General features: G+C 44.9%; 1 protein-coding gene across 4 annotated transcripts in view; it reads right to left on the bottom strand.

Moving 5' to 3' along the window:
- The window catches only part of CSNK1A1 (casein kinase 1 alpha 1), a 108,399-nt gene that overhangs the window by 46,211 nt on the left and 46,703 nt on the right, over nt 1–15,485 (bottom strand). The window lies entirely within an intron of this gene.

Below are 15,485 nucleotides of genomic sequence, written 5' to 3'. Positions count from 1 at the left end.
ATGCAAGTTTACTGGAACTTTTTAAATCAATAAAAAAAAAAAAATCATTAGATCACTTGTTTTCATGGGTAAGTGAAACATTTGCAAACTCAGCATAGTTTAACCGACATTCAGAGATCCGATTTACATAAAATGTCCAGTGCGATTCATTCTAGAAGATTTACCAAAAAGCTACTGCAAATGAACCAGCAGAGCAACCAGTGCTCTTAAGTTTGCAGTAAAGCCATCAGAAGAGCAGTGAAAAGTTACAAAAAATAAAAATGTTTAAAAGCTGTCTTAAGCATGGTTTAAAGCAGCAGTTGGGCTAAAACACATCACTCTGCACATTAAGTAATCCCAATGGCAAAACAGTTATACCCTAATCAAAAAGTGCTATTTATAACAATAGGAACGCGATAGGACTTGGAGAAAACTTAATATTCATTAGGTTGCAAATAATCTTGTAACAGAAAATGGCTTTCAAACACAAAACTTCTTTAACAGTTATATATTTCTTATTAAAGAAAAATTTGGGCCTAGATGCACTAAAAAAGCATTGGTCTGATTTTTGGCTAATTCCAAAAGAGCAAATGGTGCTCAAACAAGTTTGCATGCAAATGATTTGAGCGGAATTTTGTCATAATCCTTGTCCAATCCCGCCAATGAATCGCTGAGAGCAACTTTCACAAATGCACAGAGCTGGCAGGGAAAGCCCTGAGGCAGACTCCTGCCACTCAGCTGTTTGGGGCAGGAAACCTTTTTTTCTTTTTTTAAATGGGCACAGATGTGTGTGTGACCCACAAACAATATCTGCCCCAATTTAAAAAAAAGAAAAAGGGTTGTCCCCCCCCCTCTCGACAGCAATGCACCCAGAGACAGAAGGGTTGCCAACTCCATTGTGCATCCAGGCAACCTGGACCCCCCCCCCCAAACACTACTACTACCAAGACCCCAAAAGATAGCCCTGGTGGGCAGGGGGGAGTCAGCTAAGAACTCCCCCAGTGGTCTCAAACTCGTGGCCCCCAGGTACTATTCTGCGGCCCGCGGCCTGGCCAGCTCCCTTACTGAAGTTATTCTTCAGTTCAAAGCTGCGGGCGGCGGTGGCAGTGCCTTGTACATCCGGGGCTGTGTTGGAAGCCCCTCTGAAGGCTAGCTCCCTTGCCGAAGTTATTTTTCAGGTCAAAGCCACCACGGTGGCTCCTCTCACAAATGAGTAGTTTATGTTTGTCTGTTTTTTTTATTCCTAAGTTTAGATATGTGTTTTTCAATTTTGGAAAATTAAGTTAATTTGGTTTTTGATCGCACTTTTCTGTACAAGATCTCTATGCTTAGTAAATAATATGAAATTGTATAAATAGATTAAAAAAAAAAAGAGAGAGAAGGCTTCTAAGCAGGCGCGGATCGCGCGAGGAGCCACTGCCGCCTGCAGCTTTGAACTAAAAAATGACTTTGGCAAGAGAGCCAGCCAGAAACGAGGGAGGGAAATGCTGCTGCTGCACAGGGAAGTGGAGGGAGAAGAGAAATGCTGCATCCAATTGGGGAGAGAGAGGGAAGGATGGAGAAGGAAGACAAGGGAGAGGAATGAGAGATGCAAAGTCCATGGGAGGAGATAATCAGACCATGGAGGGGGAGGGAGAAATGCCAGGGCATGGGATAAGGGAAGGAGACAGATGCCAGACCAGGGGAAAGGAAGGAAGGAAGGAGGGAGGGAGATGTCAGACCATGGAAATAGGGAGGGAAGGAGAGAGAGATTGGAAGGGAAAGGAAGACATGGAAATGTAGATTTTGAGAAGAAAGCAGAAGAATGGAAAAATTGATTATTAAGTAATAGCTAAGTAATAGCATTATAAGTCACCTATTTCAAGTGATGTTTGCTTTCATGAAACATACAAACAAAGAATGCCATCATTTTTGAAATAGTTTTAAAAAAGACTGCGATATATTCTTTAAATTTCCCTGGCTTGGAGCGTGATCATTATTGAAAAAGCTGCAATGACTGGAAGGTAAACTCTGTACCCATACTGGGGAGGTATATACCTTCCCTGAAGAGTTTCACGTCTCTGAGCAACTTCCAAATTTTTGATCAATCTCCATAGACAGGTTTTAAGTGAGGTCAGTTTACTTTTTGATACAAGCACTTTCTGACTTCCTTCTGTTTTCAATCGGAAGTTTCCCTGCAATTTCTTAAAGATGGATGCAAGGCAGAAAGTGAAGACGGAGAGAAATGTCAGTGGACAAGAAGGCCCTGGAAACATAGCTAAAAGCACGGAAAAATGAAGTCAGCAAACAACAAAGGTAGGGGAAATGATTTTATTTATAATATAGTGATTGAAATGTGTCAGTTTTGAGAAAAGAAAGATGCTAAGATGCTAAACTAACTGTGAGGGCTGCAGAAAAAATAGGGTACTTGGAGGGCCGCAGAAAAAAAATAGTTAAGGTCTTATTAAATAAACTAGTCTTTAAGCCCGTTACATTAACGGGTGCTAGAGATGTCTGTCTGTCTGGGGTTTTTTCTTTGTCTCTCTCTTTCTCCTCTGTTATGATCTTCCATCTCTCTGTTCTTCCTCAGGGTCTCCCCCTCCCCCCGTCTGCACCTCTCATAGTCCAGCATCTTCCTCCTGTCTTTCCCCTTTGGTCCAGACCTTTCTGTGTTTCTTCTGCTTACAACCCCCACCCCTTCTCTGCCTCTCTCTCCTTCCTTCCTCCCTATGTCCCCCTTACTGTCTTTCAGCCTTTGTCCCATCCCTCCCCTGAAGCCAGCCTGCCTGCGTCCCTCCTGCGCCCAAGCCTAGCCTATCTGCTGGCGATACTTCCTCCCCCCGGTCCGCTGCCACTTGCCGCCCTTGGCCGCCTTCCTGCCTCCTCCCAAGCAGTCACCCTGCCCTCTGGCGAGAAATCGACGGCTCGGCGATCGACCAGAGATTCGAGCCCTCCGCCATTTTAGGCAGGGACATCAGGGGGTGGCGCGTGGGCAGCGTTAACTCATTTGTCCGCGCGGAGCCTGGTTACGGCGGCGAAGCCCTTTTATTTGTTTACTAAGCGGTGTACTTGGCCGCGCCACAGCGCTCACGCCAGCTGAGAGGCTGAGGCGGGAAGATGCAGCGCATCGCGAGCACCGAATCCCCCTGTGGAGATGAAACTTTTGTCCTTCTCGCCTTGGGAGGACGATTGAGCCAGGAGGGAGGAGTTGCTGGCGCCGTGAGGACTGGCACAGAAGAACACCTCAGGGCGCCAGGAATCACGAAGTTTGAACAGCGCATGCGCGCTCTAGAGTTTTATTATTATAGATTACAATTTTGCATGAGGTAAAACTCTTTATAGTTTATAAATCTTTCCTTTAACAGAAAGGGAAGATTTATAAAATATAAAGAGTTTTACCTCATGTAAAATTGTCATTTTTTAATAAGACAGCTATTTTTTCTGTGGCCCTCCAAGTAACTTCAAATCCAAAACGTGGCCCTGCAAAGGGTTTGAGTTTGAGACCACTGCTCTAGTCCCTCATTGTAGAAGCTGACAAGAGGGATGCCCATTCCCTCTTGCTAGCAGGCCTGCCTCTTCGAAATGGCGAGCCTTCCCCTTCCCAGTGCATCTCGAGATGAATCGGGGAAGGGCCTAAGACTGATTGGCCTTGGTACCTTAGGCCCCTCCCATAGGGCGGGCTTAAGGTCTCCAGGCCAATCAGGGCCTTAGACCACTCCCCAGTGCACCAGGAATGGGAAGGCCCGTCGCTTCAAAGAGGTGGGCTTCCTGGCAAGGAGTGGACATCCCTCTTGCTGGCTTCTATAATAGGTACGGGGGAAGGACTGGAGGTTTGCTTTAGCTTAGAGGTTCTGAGCCGACTCCTTCAGCCCACCAGGGCTGTCTTTGGGGGTCTTGTTGGTGGGAAGGTCTTCGTATAGGGTGGAGGAGGAGTGTCAAGGGATGGGGTCTAGGTGGCCCAGATGCACAACTGAGTTGGTGAGGTAGGAGGGAGTGGACATCCCTCCTGTCTCTCTGGGTGCGTTGCTGTCACGGGAACAGCCCGGCTTTTTTTTTTTTTTAAATGGGGCAGATATTGTACATGTGTAACACACGCAAAGCATTAATAAATAAATTAAAAAAAAAAAAAAAAAAAATTATGGTATGTTATAAATATATTAATTTCAGGGCTGAACTATTGGTAGGACAGGTAAGCGACCGTCTTGACCAGTCGCTTTTTTTCGGATTGCTAAAAGCGATCACTTTTTGTGCATCAGGAAGCCAGCATGTTAGCACCAATCGTTCTGCTAGTTTACATGGCATTTCAATATTAATAACCTCATTTGCATGGCCGGATAAGAGAATGAGCAATTTTGCACAAAACCACACAGTGAGTTTTGTGCATCAGTTCCACAAATCTAATCGTCGCTAAACTAGTCAAAACTGGTTTAGCGACGATTGTTAGACAATCACTGACTTTAGTGCATCTGGGCTTAAGAACATAAAAATAGCCTTACTGGGTCAGACCAATGGTCCATCAAGTCCGGTAGCCTGTTCTCACGGTGGCCAATCCAGGTCACTAGTACCTGGCCAAAACCTGGCTTAGGTTCTTACCTCAGTAATATACTTTCTTGTAGATGTCAGTGGTCCTGAACACTAGGATCTGGTATCTGAACCAGCAAGTTGCTTGCAAAAAACTGTCAATCATGTTTTTCAGCTCCTTCCCAAGGAGCTGCTCCTGCCCCTCAAGTTTATACAAAAGCAATCAAGTAGAACTGTAATAGAAGACGTAACAGGAAGGAGGAAAATGGGGAAAAAGACAATCCCAACACTACAATTATGTTCTGCTCTATAACAAACACTGAAAACTAACATAACAATCAAACTTGTGCAACCAGCACCAAATATGTATAGAGCTCGTAGCTAATCGCATGATCTGCAAACATGTAAAGGTGCCGTGGCCAAGCCAAAGGGGAGCATGGGGAACTGAAAATGCTGCTCCAGCACATGAAATCACAAGTACTGCCTGTGGGCCAGCAAAATGAGAATGGTAAGATAGGCTTCAGTCAGATCAAGGTGAGAAATTACCCCCGTGCCATTGCCGCTATGACCGACCAGTCTCCATTTAGAAGTACAGTATCTTCAGAGCCACACTGACCAAAGAGTTCTAGAATTGGTTTGCAGTTGTCTGATCCTCTCTTTGGTACAACTAAGTATATAAAGTATCTGACTGATCGTAAGTCTGCATCTGAACAGACTCTATGGTCTGAAGAACCAGTAGCCTTTAGCCTGAACTTTGAGGGCAGTCTCCAACCAGTCAGCTGAAGCCATTAGAAAGCGGTCTGGCAGGGGAGCACAAAAGTCAACTTCATACCCTTCCTGGATTAAGTCTAGAACCTAGTGATTTGCATCAATCTGAGACCAGACCGACCAAAAAGGCAGACAGTCTGCCTCCTATCTGAGGGAGCTCAACCTTTGGCCTGGCGTCATTGTGCTTTCTTAGTGGCTGGTAAGGGGCGAGAGCTAGAGGCTTGCTCTCTCCTGCTTCGATCTCTGAAAGGATCTTTGGGACAGTTGGCTTCCTGAATATGTATTGAGATTTTTGGGAGCCTCAAAAATTGCCCCGACCTAAACTCTTGGCCATCTGGGATCTGCTGTCCGGTAAGGACTTGGGGCAACTATCACACTGGCCACCAGGTCATCTAGGCTCTTGCCAAAGAACATCTGCCCATGAAAAGAAAGACTGCTTAACGTAGCTTTAGAGCAGCGGTCTCAAACACGCGGCCTGCGGGCCGCATGTGGCTCTCCAGGTTTTATTTGCGGCCCACGGTCTGGAGGCGATCATTCTCTTCCTTTTGGAGCAGCAGCCGGCTCGTTCGTTCAAAGTCGCGGGCTCCTTGCGCTATCCACTCCTGCATCGGAAGCCTCTCTGATGTCATAACATCAGAGAGGCTTCAGACGCAGGCACGGATCTCGCAAGGAGCCCCCACCTGCAGCTTTGAACGAACGAGCCGGCCAGACACGCTGCTGCTCCAGTGGCGTACCAAGGGGGGAGCGGTCCACTGTTCTCCCTAGAGTGCGGCTCGCGGCTCGTCTAGAGCAGTGGTGCCCAACCTGCTTCCCTTCCCTTCTTACTGCTGCCATCGGGGATCAGGCCGGCACCGTGTTCTTTGATCTCTCCCCTGCGGGGCCGACCAACTCTCACGGCCCGACGTCAATTCTGACGTCGAGAGGACGTTCTGGCTAGCCAATCGCTGCCTGGCTGCCCGGAACGTCCTATCTGACGTTAGAATTGACGTTGGGCAGCGAGAGTTGGTCAGCCCCGTACAGAAGAGAAGCAGGGAGATCTCGGCCTATTCCCGATAGCAGCAGCGGCAGCAGCCTATTCCGCGGCGGCGGTGGCATGGGGGAGGGCAGGAAGGAAGGAAGAAAGAAGGTGGGGTGGGGACAGGGAGCCATAAAAAAAAGCAAAAAATGGGGCACAGAGGAAGGAAGGAAGGAAGGAAGAAAGGAGGGGGGGACAGGGAACCAGAAACAAAGCAAAAAATGGGGCACGGAATCAGAGAAAGACAGAGAAAGAAAGAAAAAGTTGGGGGAGGGAATGAGGTCTGGAGGAGAGGAAGCATACAGGAGGCTGAAAGAAGGGAAGAAGTATTGGATGCACAGTCAGAAGAATAAAGTGCAACCAGAGACTGATGAAATTACCAAAGGTAGGAAAATGATTTTATTTTCAATTTAGTGATTGAAATGTGCCAGTTTTGAGAAAGAAAAGATATTGAACTTTAAATGTGAGTGCTGCAGAAAAAAATAGAGTACTTGGAGGGCCGCAGAAAAAATAGTTAATGTCTTATTAAAGAAATGACAATTTTGCATGAGGTAAAACTCTTTATAGTTTATACATCTTTCCTTTTAACTGTTAAAGGAAAGTTTTATAAACTATAAAGAGTTTTACCTCATGCAAAATTGTCATTTCTTTAATAAGATATTAACTATTTTTTCTGCGGCCCTCCAAGTACCTAAAAATCCAAAATGTGGCCCCGCAAAGGGTTTGAGTTTGAGACCACTGCTTTAGAGCAACAGTCTTAAACTTGCAGCCCCCCGGCTGCTATTTTGCAGCCCGCGGTCTAGTACCTGAACTCGCAATCTGGGCAACTGCCTGCTGCCGTCGCGTATGCCAGCACTCCTGCCTTTGCGTATCTGCCAGAAACGCGAAGGCAGGAATCCCGGCATATGCGACGGCAGCAGGCAATTTCAAGTCAGCTAACGCCGGCGCGACCTCGCACACTGGGCAGGAAGAGAAGCTCTGGCATCAGCTGACTAGCAACTTCCTGTAGCCGCATCATATGCCAGGACTCCTGCCTTCGCGTATTCGTCTTCCGAAGCATCTTTGTCAGCTAGGAGTCTGTCATTTAATTTGGCAAACTTTTGAAGTTTTCTTAGGTGGTTGTTTTGTGGAGCCTATGAAAAACTGAGCGGGCAGGAGCAGCTCCCTGGAAAGGAGGTGGAGTTGGAAAACAAGACCAGATTGACAATTTTCTGCAAGCAACTTGATGGTTCAGATACAAGACCCTAGCATTCAGGACTAGACACATTGCACTAGGACATTAATGTTGAACTGCTGCTTTAAAAAGCAAGACAAGAATCAACTGCTCCTGGGCATTAGTGACTTATATAAGCTTTGGTGCTTAATTATGTTTGTCTCAAACATTCCTGAAGCTCAAAGGAGGAAGATCAGAAAGAAGTATTTGGGAATTCGTTTTTCTGATGATTAGTCTTAGATTCTCCCACCCTCTTCCCTTGCTAAGCAGCATGAAAAGATGTCTAATCTCCAAGTTCAAAAGTACAAAATCACTACTATGAAAGTCCAATCAGAAGGAAAATGTTATGTTATTTTTAATCTTTTGTTCACTGCATTGAACTTACAGTTATGAGGTTTATAAGTACGATGTTATGTTATGTACCTACCCTGGTAAGATCTTTTCCAGTAGATAGATGAAACATTCTAGACCAGTGGTTCCCAACCCTGTCCTGGAGGACCACCAGGCCAATTAGGTTTTCAGGCTAGCCCTAATGAATATGCATGAGAGAGATTTGCATATAATGGAAGTAAGAGGCATGCAAATCTGCTCCATACATATTCATTAGGGCTATCCTGAAAACCCGATTGGCCTGGTGGTCCTCCAGGACAGGGTTGGGAACCACTGTTCTAGACTACAGGGTTATTTCCCTTTACCCACATGGACTGCAGAAAAGAACTATTCCAGGTTTTCCACTCCGTCTTTAGGGTACTTCACGGGCTAGCTTAGCTCCTCCCATCAGTCAGTAACCAAGCATGAAAGGACATTCACATTTGTGAAGCAGAGGCACCTGTAACGACAGGCTAAACATTGTTCCGCTCAAAACAACTAGACAGCACCTGTAACCACCAACATAGGCTTCAAAGGATCTCAGGAACTACTCCCAGATCAAGGTGAACTTATGTAGAACTACATCCCAGCCCTTAAGGGCTGACCAGTCTCCACAAAGCAAGATGTTAACAGCGAAGGAGACTGAAATGTGATAATGAAGTCAATCTGAAACCTGAAAACAGGTAAAGCAAAGACAGGGTGGGGAGTCTAGAATGTCTCGCCTATCTACTGGAAAGGATCTTACCAGGGTAAGTACATAAACTCTTTTTCCAGTGCAATAGGTGAGATATTTTAGACCATAGGGACATACAAAATCAGTCCCCCAGTGTCAGGGTGGGCTTGCTGTGCCAGCCTTCAAGACTGAGGACCCGAAAGCTGAGTCCCAGCTGGCAGCAACATCCAGTATGTAAAATTTAGCAAACGTGTAAAGAGATGACAATGTCGCTGCCCTGTATATCTCCACAGGAGAAACAGATTGAGCTTCTGCCCACGAAGAAACCACACTCCTAGTAGAATGTGCCTTAACAGAAACAGGAGATTGTTTTTCCGCCAAAATGTAAGTGGAGGAAATGGCCCTATGGATCCACTGGGAGATCGTGGCCTTAGAAGTGAAAGTTGGACCTAATGGACTGAGTCAGAACAAAGATGGTCAGAAAGGCAAACATCGTTGGTGACCTCCAGGTAATGCAGCAGAACTCTGCGCAAGTCCAACCTTTTCAGGAGACGATCTTGATGTTTGGAACTTGTTGGCTGAAAAAACAGGTAAACACACCTCCTAATAGACATTCAACGCTGACACCACTTTAGGCAAAAAAGGAAGGAATGATCTGAAGTAAAATTCCCGTCTCCGAAACTCGGAGAAAAAGGTCCCTACAAAACAACTCCTGCAGTTTAGAAACCCTACTGGCAGAAGTGATGGCAACCAGAGAAACAGTCTTGAACGTAAAATCCAGAAGCGAGGCATCGCAAAGAGGCTCAAAAGGAGCTTCGGCAGGCCTGCCAAAACCCCATTAAAGCCCTAGGCCAGGAACAAATCCTTAAAAGCCGGCCAGACCCGAAGAACCCCTTCTAACAACCGAGCCACATCTGGATGTGACGCCAACGAGGACCGGCTACCCGGAGAACATAAACCGGCCACCAGGACTCCACAGTGAGGCCCTTATCCAGACCAGTCTCGAGAAAAGCAAGGACCCGCAACCAGGGCTGTGGAGTCGGTAAATAAATCCTTCGACTCAGACTCCTCAGTTTCTGGTACCCACAACTCCAGGTACCCAAAAATGTCTCCTGACTCCACAGCCCTGCCTACGACACAGAAGCCAAAAAGGGTCTTCTTGATCCTGGGTACACCAATGTTTGAAGGTGCTCCACACCTTAGTGTAATCTGACACTGTGGCAGACTTCTTGGAATTGAGAAGCGTACCAATCACAAGCTCCAATAGCCTTTCCGTTCTTAGGCCGCACGCTCAAGAGCCAAGCGACTCAGATCTTCCATGGCCACCGGGCCCAAAGTCTATGGAGGTGCTCAGACGCAGACCACGTCCCTACTCGAGGTTGCATCAGATCCGCGAAGCAGGATTTTCACGGCCAGTCAGGAGCCACTAGAACAGGGATCTCAAAATCCCTCCTTGAGGGCCTCAATCCAGTCGGGTTTTCAGGATTTCCCCAATGAATATGCATTGAAAGCAGTGCATGCACATAGATCTCATGCATATTCATTGGGAAATCCTGAAAACCCGACTGGATTGCGGCCCTCAAGGAGGGATTTTGAGATCCCTGCATTAGAATGACTCAGCCTGGATGAGTTCCAATTCTCTGGAGAACCCTGCCTATCATTGGCCAGGGTATGAAGACGTATAGAAGAACATCCCTGTGCTGCCAGGCTCGAATTTTTGGCTGAAGCAGCGTGGTGCTTCCTTGTTTTGCACTGTGGCCATGAGATCGAGGTGGGGTAGATCCTAACGTCGCGCAATCTTCTGAAATGCCTGAGGCGACAGTGTCCACACGCTGGGATCCAGACTCAGATGAATTAGGAAGTCCACTTGAACAGTTTCCATGCTGGTCACGTGGGACACCGTCAGTGCCAGGAGATGACGTTCTGCCCAAAGAAACAGAAGCCGAGCTTCTGTTGCATAGTTGGAAAAAACATGAACAGCTTGCTCCTCCAGATGAGTCTATAATACTCTCAGGGCTCGCCAAATGGCCCCGAGCTCCAGCCTGTTGATGGATCACTCCTCTGCTCTGAAGGGGACGTTAAGCGCAGTGAGCATCCCCCAACCCCGAAGGCTGGCATCCATGGGTACCACAATCCAGGAGGCAATCTGCAACTAAACGCCCTTGCAGAGCAACTGAGGGCAAAGCTACCAGGCCAAGCTTGCTATGGCCTCCAATGTCCATGGCAGATGCATCTCTAATGCATCTCAGTGAGGCGCCCAAAGAGAAAGCAAGGCATGTTGAAGAGGACGCATGTGCACCCTTGCCCAGTGGACCACATCCAGGGTGGCTTAACACTTGTAAGTAGTCCCATGCCGAAGGAGCCTACTTTTTCAACTGAGCTGAAATCTGTGCACACCGCTTTTGTCTGCGAGATTCGGGAAGGTAAACACTATCCTCTGCTGCATTTAACAGAATACCCAGGTATGCTAAGGAGTGCGTGGGCACCAGATGGCTCTTTCTGAAGTTGACGATCCAGCCCAAGATCCCAGTACCAAGGGCACCCTTTCCACTGTAGAACGCCCCTCTGCCAACAAGAGTACTCTGATCAACCAGCCGTCCAGATACAGGTGAATTTGCGACCCCATCTTCCTCAGAGAAGCTGCTATTACCACCATCACTTTGGTGAACAACCAGGAAGCTGGTGCAAGGCCAAATGGCAGAGCTGGAAAACTGATAATGCTGACTCAGCACAGGAAACCTTAGAAATTTGCGGTGCGCTGGAAAAAATGGGGATGTGTAGGTACATCTTTGTAAGATCCAAGGAGGCCAGAAATTCCCCAGGAGACACCGTCGCAATGACCGACTTGACGGCCATCATCCAGAACCGAGGAATCTTGAAAGCCACATTCACATGTTTCAGATCTAGACTAGGTCTCCAATCTGCCGACCCTTTCTTTGGCACAATAATGTAAACAGAGTATCTGCCTGAGCCTGAATAATCACTTGGCACTGGCTCTATTGCTCCAAGATCTAGCAAGCACTGAACCGTAGCTTAAACTCTGCATGCTTCATGCTTTTTTTTCCACAATCCCCTGCAAGAGAGGTCACAAACTAATCTGACAGGGGATGTGCAAATTCTAGTTTGTAGCCTGATCGAATCATTTCCCAGACCCACTGGTCTGCTACAATGCACACCAGTCAGGCAGAAACTCAGACAGCCGACCTCCCTATCTTTGGAGGGAACCCCGGCTTCCTGGCGTCATTATGTTTCAAAGCTGTTAAACCCTTTCAAAGCTGTTAAACTGCGCGTTGCGCGCTTCTCTATGTGAGACAACAGTCCTCTGTCGGAATCTTCCTTCGCATGAGTGTTTCTTTTAAGATTTTTCCTGTGTGTTCCCTGAGGCAGGACCGAAACATGCATGTCGGAACTCGCAAGCTGCAAGCTAAGTTTGCCTAAGTTCTTTGACTATAAGCTATAGTAAACCGTAGTGTTTTCACAACGTAAAAACATATATGAATTGATATAACCTCTGGTTTACTTGTCCATGCGATGATTGGACTGTGAGGTGGTTTTTCCTCTGGGGTTCGCCCCAGTTTTCCCCTCCATGATTCTGAGCAAGCCTGTGAACTCTTGTTATATCATCCATATAATACTTTGAACAGGTCCATGGAATGATTTTTCTTCAGTTCAACACTTGTATTTTTTCACTCCTGTTACATTGTCTGTAACTGGTCCCCTTTCCCGTATTTGGCGGAGAGAGTGGGCATCTCTTCTGCTGCCGAGTGGGGCTATAATATACATGCTCAAGAAGTGTGCTTTTACCATTTCCACTAAAGACTATAATTTATGAGAATCATGTAATTTTTTTTCTTTCATTAACCACAGTCAAACACAAGCCACAAGATGCACTTTTAACAGTGCTGGCACCCCGGGACCAGTTGCAGATTATCACCAAAAGCCGAACACCACCCTTGGAGAATGACTTGGTGAATATTGAAAAGAGCACCGGAGTGCTTGTTTCAATAGTCAACAGCCCATTTGCATGGCAATGTTAGAAACTGTTAGAAAGCTCGCTAAAGACTGTGATAAACCATTTTGATAATCCGCCGCTAAAATGCATGCAGGCTAAAATGTTTGGAACCAGTTGAGCGACTGCGTTAAAGGCAACTAAATTTTGAGAATCTGGCTCTCAGTCCTCCCTGTTAATGCAGCACCAAGTGAGAATACAGACACCATAGGTCAACATTAAGGAAGCCTAATGGTTAGTGTAGTGGCCTGAAACCATGGGGCAAAAAATAAAACAGGTAAACAAAACCACAAAATCAAAAGCACAGAACCAAAGTGGAATTGTCCCAATCAGAATGGTGTGCACTAAACAAAAGTGTCCATCAACTCATCTGATAAATCCAAATGCCTTTATTCATTCAAAGCCTCATAAAATTCATCCAATGATTCAATGACCCATGGGGAACAGGGTTCAGTTCCCTCCCACTGTATCTCCGTGTGACTCTGGGCAGGACACTTAATCCTCCACTGTCTCAAGTACAAAGTAAGCACCTGCATATAAATTTGTAAACTTCTTTGCCTATAACCACAGAAAGGCTATCCCCTTTCCTTCCTAGACAGAAGCAATAACTGCTAGAAGGTAGGTGGGTGTTTGTAGAAAGGAAGGTAGCAGAGGTGAAAATAAGTATGTGGGATATAATTTTATGAGAATGATCAACAGGGAGTAATGGTTTTTCTTTCACTAGGTCCTATATATAAAAAAAAAAGTCCTGAAACCCACTGAACCAAATCAATTCCAAACGTGCAACTTAGCAGCATATTGCTGCCAAAGTGTCAGACAGCAAATTAAGATTCCAAAGAGTTATAGTAGTTAATTACTAAATTTACAATTTTTGAAAATTTTCAACTTTTCTATGAACCCTCTAAAATGGATTTTACTAAAAAAGATTAACCAAAATCTGACTACATATAAAGTTACACATCATTCTTCTTTTAATTCTGCTTCTGCAGACAAAAGGTAAATAGCTTGTTTACTCATTGTCCTAAAACAAACCATTAAATGGATGCATTTTATGAGAACAAGGATCAGTACAGAATAAGTTACACCTTCTAAAGCTTGCTTAACACACATATACACATTAAGAGTTTACAATTAAGTGTAACTTATTTACTAACCTACAACTCGTAGGATAGAGCTACTAAATGCTACATAATAAAATGGACTAGTCACTCCTTCAGCCTCATTCTGTTTGATAATAGAGCAAGTTACTAAAATTCCAGAGAAACTGGTCTAATTGAATTCAGAAATCAGACTAAGATGAAGTCATTTTCAGGACTGGAGAACAAATTGTGACCAATTTTAAAAGCAAGGTAAACATTCAAAGAAAATATAAAGGCTCTACGCTGTTTTTTAAATTCTATTTCCCCCAATTACTGTAGTCTATCACTAAGTATTTTGGGGTCACTCCGGACTACGATTTTTTTTTTTTTTTAATAGTTTACGAGATATATGGTAACTAAATGAGGGGATGCTCAAAGCAGTTTACAATCTATAATTCAAAACACACCAATTGTAGTGGAAAGAAATCAGGTAGGGAGGAATAAATAGATTGTTAGTAAAGTGTCTGCGCAGTGACCAGACTGATGGATTAGATGTTGGGTACAAAGATCTGAAAGAATTTTTTTAGCTCAATCTGAGATAGGAAAGCTCCTTGTGTAAATCTGGGGCATTCCATAGGGCAAGGATCAACACAAAAGAGTAGCATATATATATTTGAGCTGTGATCAAAAGACAACAGTATGTATAAACATTCATATGTGGAGTGTAAGGAGCAGACCGGATAGTACAGGGTGACGAGGGAGAACCACCGATTGCTGCTTTGATGAGAAGCAGGGTTTTTTGCTGCAAAAGATTAGAATAGTTTATACTTTGCTAGATTTTTTTTTATGCCCTCCTCTTTCATTTAAACTAGTACATTATTCAGGTACTCCACACTTGCTCATTTGTCACCTTTGATCTGTCCAAAATGTTAAATTTTCACACGTACTCCTGTTTGTCTTATAATGAACTGGCAATGACCCTTGTTCATGAAGTTTTGTCTACAGACACTTCATCCTCTGCTTCTGTTGTTCTGTATACACTCCCAGAAGTCTTATGCTCTCTCAGCGACTTCTTGTTTGCATTTTTCCTCCTTTCATTATAGCAGGCTTCATAAACCAGGCAGTGTTTTACTGCACTGCATCCTCCTTTTGGAATACAATGAACTCCATACATAAACGTTTCAGACATCTTTAATCCAAACAACAGCATAAAATGTGCTCATGAGTACACAGATCCTGCTTTATGCTATGACTATTAGATTGAGATGAATGATTTGCTCTTGGATTTAAACAACTTGAGTAATTTTTAGGGTAGATTTGTGGAGCTTCTTTAGACTTCCTTTATGCCTTGAGATAAAAGCATGGGTTTTCATGGGTGGAAAAATTATTTTGCGAATATAGCACATGATAGATGGGTGCTCAGAAGATATTTACATTTGAGTTTTACAAAATAAACATAATGGAAAGGTACAACTATATAAAGATTTGCCATTAGTAGAGGGGTATTAAGAGACGGAATAAGAGTGACCTCAAAATGTGGTCCCAAGGGAAGATGGACAGAGGGATAAAAGGGCACTACTAGAGAGTATACATGCATCAGTATCAGCTCATTGCATTCTAGAAAGTGATACTAAATGGACACAGGTAACAAAACAAGGAATACTCGGAGGTAAAATTTCAAGGCAGCCTAATAAGGCCAAGATATTAGTGGAAAGTGTGTAGTTTAGAGAGGTACACTAGAAAATACTGCACAGTACGTATGCATCCTAGACACACACACAGGTATGGCTGGGGATTTCAGAAAGTGCCTTAAATACTCAAATATGGAAGGTACGTTTTCTCAGTTGTTCAAGATGCCCTACAATTAAGCAATTCTTGGC

Source organism: Geotrypetes seraphini, chromosome 18 (genome assembly GCF_902459505.1).
Source record: "Geotrypetes seraphini chromosome 18, aGeoSer1.1, whole genome shotgun sequence".
Taxonomy (NCBI): Eukaryota; Metazoa; Chordata; class Amphibia; order Gymnophiona; family Dermophiidae; genus Geotrypetes; species Geotrypetes seraphini.
The sequence above is the reverse complement of the archived record's forward strand: the minus strand, read 5'-3'. Positions and strand labels throughout refer to the sequence as shown.